General features: G+C 38.2%; 1 pseudogene; it reads right to left on the reverse strand.

The window, feature by feature from the left end:
• Positions 1-914: 914 nt before the first annotated feature.
• On the reverse strand, positions 915-2,778 carry LOC147460559 (uncharacterized; annotated as a pseudogene).
• Positions 2,779-5,906: the final 3,128 nt, after the last annotated feature.

Genomic DNA, 5,906 nt, shown 5'->3' on the forward strand with positions numbered 1-5,906 from the left:
GTATTTTACATCCAAATTCCATATTTTTCACCATACAAAACATTGGTTGTTGTCTCTTTTTTAATGCAGATTTGCATGAGTAACAAACTTGGAATCCAACATTTTCACAAATAGGCAACTGTTGTATTTGTCTCAAGAATGAAAACTCTACTTTTGTGACATTGTGCAGGTTATGACGAAACAAAAGAGAGTTGCAAGATGAACAAGGATATACAGGCACATCTTTTATGTTTTTTGCAAACAATGAAGATTTTGTGGAAGACTCAAGCTTGCTTAGTTGATGGATTCTTGATGACTTACACATGTTGTATATCTTGGTCTTGATTTGCTTTAAAGAAAAAGAGGTTGAATGCAAGTCTAAAAATGTTTTTGCAATTTGATGAGCACTACCATTGTTTGTTCCAATCAATGCAGTCAATTGTGATGTGGCATCTTGACTCCATACACAACACATACGTTTAAGAGGCTTTGGCCCAACAGGAAACCAAAAGTAGTCACCATTTCTATTCAAGGCTACTAGTGTTGGAAGAAAAGATGAGGAAGCACATTCTGAACCACCAACAAAGATAGAATTAGTGTAAACTTTTTCTTGGAAAAAATATATTTTGCATGTTGCGTTCATGAGGCTACAAACCTTTTTTACTAATTCAACACTTATCATCAAAGACGATTGACGAGTGCGCAACAACGGCAAGATAAGTTTTTTCAAGTTAGATGACACAAAGTGCTTATCAGAAAACCATGGCTTAAACCAAACTTTAATAGTATCCGCATTTCTTGATTCAATTTCTTGCACAAGCATATGTGAGAGTGTACATTCCAAAGAATGAATTGATATTTGGAAATGGAAAATATACAAAAGTGGTTCCAAAACATCTTTGTTATCAGGAAAAGAGGATTCAAAATCTGAGAGCCTATACATAAGCTGGCCATCCGCATAAAATTGCAAATCCATAGTCGTAACTGCTGCAAAATGGTGATAAAGCAAGGTTTCACTCTTCTTTGAATGCAACAACCGAACCCCCCTTGTCGATTGTGAACCAGCCGGCCTTTTTGAAGTTAAGCAAGGAAGATTTCAGCTCTACTAGGTTATGCTCAAAGTAGTGTAAAAAAGGTTGGGAAAAGCCTAGAATGGAGTCAACAATAGCACCTTGTAAAATCACAGCAACGACCACTCCATCTTGAGGATAGATTCTAGCAAGCAGCAAGGGAGACTTTACAATTTGTGTTTTCATACCACAAGTGTAGCAAAAAGGGTTAATGGCTTGACGGCTAACATTTGTTCCCTTGCATAATCCACAAGAGTATTCAACATCCAAACTGTTCACGCTTGCAATCTCCAAATTGCCAAACACCTACAAATAAAGCCAAGTAAAAAAATGCAACTGCAAAACCTTGCAAAGTGAGATTTTTTACCTTCTTCCCAAAACCCAAATTGGAAACTTGTTTGTGCAAATACTCTTGAAATAGATTGGAGAGAGAATTAGGAAGTGAACACAATATTGTAGCATCCACAACACTTAGAGTATTGGACAGCTGCTTGAAAATGTTGATGTTGCGAGAAACACAAGTGTAAAAGCCTTTAGCTTTAACCTCATGTACCATAAATTGGTAGTCAACACGTCTACTAGGCACAAATAGAAGCTGGCCAAAACACATAAACAAATGAGTGAAGTTTTACTAAAGCCTTTTAGCACACAAGAGTGAAGAGATTCTTACACTAGCTCGATCACTTGTTGATGGCCCATCAGCAACGGTCAACCGATAGCTTGGAGTGCCGTCACTTTTAATAGCATTCTCCACCTTCACAACTATAAATGCTATTGTTGAAACGAAGTCATTACCAATAGCATCTTGGGAGAGCAAGTCCTTGATCTTTTTAGCTCAGGGTAAAGTTGGAGGCAGCAATCAAAAGGCTCCGCTTTTATGACCAATGTAGTAGCATCAGCATATAATGCCCACAAACATGTCCCACCATCTTTTACTACAGCTCTCTTCACACAACCTCCCTCTATTCGAACATAGTCATTCACAGCAAATGCCTCAACAAAGTTGGAAAGGTAAATTTCAGTCACAACAAAGGTAATAGTGTGACGAGACTCTCTATCTAGCAAGTCTGCACGCAAGTATCTTCCAAAGTTTGACTTGGGTATTTTGTAAGTACCATATTTGCTAAGTACTTTTCCTTCCAAAGCAAATCTAAAATTCGCAGTTTCTGATAATTCAGAGATGGTCAATAGCCTTAGCGCTGGCGTAATGGCCAACTGAGAAGAAAAAGACTCAACATTTAAGTCCTCTTTCAAGTCATCATCTTTAACCAAGGGAGATGAGAATGCAGAATCTGCCAAAGACCTAGATGCTTTACCTAAAAAGAAACAAGATTATAAGGCAATAAACTTGGCCAACATATCAAGCAAAAAATAGCTTAACATTCACCTCTAGCGATTTGGAAAGCCTTTTTCAAAGACATAGATGCTTTCTTCACACCTCCCTTAGGGCTTATCTTTTTTGATATGGGAGAAGACCCAAGACTCCGACTTTTCAACCTAGGAGAGGGTGAAAGGTTGACTGCTACAACACTGTTAAGAGCCTTGGAAGATAGTGTTGGTGGTGTTGGATCAAAATCCAGAAGTGGAGAGAATGGAATCTCATGAGCGGCCACATCTAAACAAATAAATAGTTTAAGCTCTAGCTCTTGGACAATATCAAACACAGCTCATGAAAGACATCAAAGACAACTCAAAACAGATAGTACTAACCATCCATTGATGTATCCATGGTTATGTTGAGCTCATAAGAAACAGGTTGATATTCAACCTTCGAGAGAGATAAGCTAGCTAGTTCATACTGAGAAATATAGAGAGTTTACTAGGCAAAGCAATGGGAAGAAAGAGTCGTGGCTTTAGGAAGCTTATAAAGAGAGTTAGGAGAGTAAAGTTAAAAGCGTTTACGTTCATGCATACCAATAAATATCTTGGTCTTTAAATAATGCCTTTATGAGGCTTACAAAACAATCATGACATTTTTTTAAAAATAAATTATCTTATAAAAATTTAAGTACCACTATAAAAAATTCTTTTTCCTAAAAAATCATTTCATTAAGTTAATCGAAGCGTGAAGCTAGTGAATAATGATTGGAGCCATTTCTTTTTTCAAGAAACAATTATTGTTTAAATAATTATTTAATAAAGAAAACTTTAATACAAAATAAAATTTCACACACTGAATTGAAGTTTACAATAATCTAATAAAAACAAGAATAAATTTGATAATTTGAATGCAATGGCAGCCTAACATTCAATTATTGTAACCAATTAAATTAGTCGAATATAACACCCTACTGGCTTCATTATTTTCAAGATGGCTTATGATAAAACAGGACTTAACCCAAAATACAAGCTTTAACCGCAAGCTGCATGTAAAGTTTGCTCGATAATGAAACAAAACAGTAGTACATAACATCAACAATAGACGACCACATTCTGCTCGATAGTCAAACAAAAAAGTTACGTAACATGCACAATATATGAGCACAGATACACACACACACACAATTGAAGGGCCATTTGCAAATGTCAGTCCATTCAATAATACAGACATAGACTTTTCAATGGATCCTAATAAACAGGAGTTGTAAAGAAAAGCTCCGACATCATCATCCTCGATGACGAATTCGCATTTGTGGTGAAGCAGTGAGGGTGGGTTGCTCTATCAACTTCCAACATTCAGAAGCTCCTCCATTTTCAGCTCATTAAGCAGGCTCAGTTGGGGGCTTCAAAACCAAAACTGCCATGGAGACGAAACCATGGGACCTTTTATGATATTTATATTATTTACACAGACCTAGGGGTTATCATATTGCAATGTCCGCATTCCTATAGTCATAAAGGCAGTGGTATTTTGCAGAAAAATCATACGTTAACATTCAAACACTTTCAAACATTGCCCTTTTCTAGCAGTCCTCGTACTCTTGGATTCGCATTCAGAATGCCTCCCCCCCTCCTTATTGGAGTCCACCGGGATGAGTGTGTATACGCCCGGGGTATATCGTGCATTGGTTAAGAAGTCGTGACTATGCATAGCCGTGATTGGCTCTACCATGCTGTTGATGTCAATGCATGTCACAACAATATGCTGTGCAAAAGAAGGGTCTTGAGCAAATTGCTCAAGGGTGTTTGATGGTGAGGTTTCCTGCTTAATTTCTCTTTTGAATAGAAGGTTTTGCAGTATTTGAGAACGCTCTTTGATGGTTAGCTTCGAACAAATACTGTCATTTGTCTGAGTGATCTGCTGAGAATTTGGTTGATCCTTTGATGGTTGTTGGAGTTTTGATACCCATTTATAGCTGACTGAGTTGGTCTTCGACTCCTTCAGTGATTTTTTGTGTGGCTGGGCTAAATTCATTTGTGGTGTGGATGTAGGTTGAACTTTTGGTATCCACATCCATTTAGTCCTTAGTGGCTGGCGGTTGTCTACTGCTGGTTGAGAAGCCACTGTCATAGATGGTCATGTGATTTGACTCTTCGGTTTATTCTTGGGCACCCAAATTTGTTTAGGATTTGTCTGAAGTTGAGCTTTAGGCACCCAATTCGAGATCAGGTTCCTTGCATGTTGGTAGCTTGAGGATATATTTTGTTTCTGTTGGTTGACTGAAGCACGGTGTGTGGAGCTCCCAAAGTGGGACTAGAAACACCTAATCCAGCCTTCCACTCCTCTTTGCTATATGCAAATGGTACTTTCAATTGTCCTCCTTTTAACGTCAATTCCATTGCCTTGGTGTCCCAATCTTGAACAGCTTTCTAGGTTCACATCCATGGTACTCCCAGTATCATCTGCTCGTTCATATGTTCATCTGGAAGACAAATAAACATATGGGGACATGGAAATCCATGATTCAAATTGATTTTTCCCAAGGTTGGAGTTGTCCTTTTGTGACAGCCTTTAACTGTAGCTCTACAATTTTCCAAGGGCTATGTTGTTGCTTTTTTGTAGGTGGAATAACTGATTGCATTTATGCGTGCTCCTGTATCTGCTAGTGCATTGACTCTGATGTTGTATTTTAAATCCACTGTTATTCGCATATCTAGACCATCTAATCATTCATCATCTGTTTGAACTTCATCTTCTGCTAGAGACTGTGATATGTCGAGAGCTTGAACTGATAGCTGATTCACCGGCAACCCGACTGGTGCTGGTCTCATTGTAGCTTTTCTTTTCAGAATTCTAATTCGATCTTCTTCCTGAGCCTCATCAATGATCTGTTGTCGTTTCAACTTGCGGTCCTTAACTGCATGGATTTTGTCTAAAAGATCATTGGTTAGTGGCATATTATACTTTCGCAAACGGCATCCACTTATCCAATTCTCCATCAGCTCTCCATCCAATGTGGCTAGCTTCACTGCTCCACTGGGTGACACATTTTCAATAACAAATGGATAGTTTCCTTTCTTTTTAAACTTTGGAATGTGTAAGTTTCATTGAATAAACCAGTACGAGATCCCCAGGTTTAAGGATTTTTATCAATAAGTGGGAATCAAAGAACTGTTTTTGTTCTTGTTTTTGCGCATAGATGTGAGCAATAGCTGTCAAGCGTTGCTCATCCAATTTTTCTAGGTCTTCTAATCGTTCTGATAGTTCATGGCCTGTCCATTCGAGATCATGTGCGACTCTCAAGGTTAGCAATAAAAATTCCATTGGAAGTATGGCATCAAGTCCATAGACTAGATTGAAGGGAGTAGCATTTAGAGGTATCTTGAATGAAACTCTATATGCCCACAAAGCTGAGTGAAGATTCATCTCCCAGTCCGTGCGTCCTGAACTAACAATCTTGGTCAATACTGAACTAAGGATTTTATTTGTATGTTCTGCTGGCCATTCGCCTGAGGGTGATATGGGGCAGAATTGTT

The sequence above is a fragment of the Adiantum capillus-veneris genome, chromosome 3 (genome assembly GCF_014529385.1).
Source record: "Adiantum capillus-veneris isolate H3 chromosome 3, ASM1452938v2, whole genome shotgun sequence".
In the NCBI taxonomy this organism is placed as follows: Eukaryota; Viridiplantae; Streptophyta; class Polypodiopsida; order Polypodiales; family Pteridaceae; genus Adiantum; species Adiantum capillus-veneris.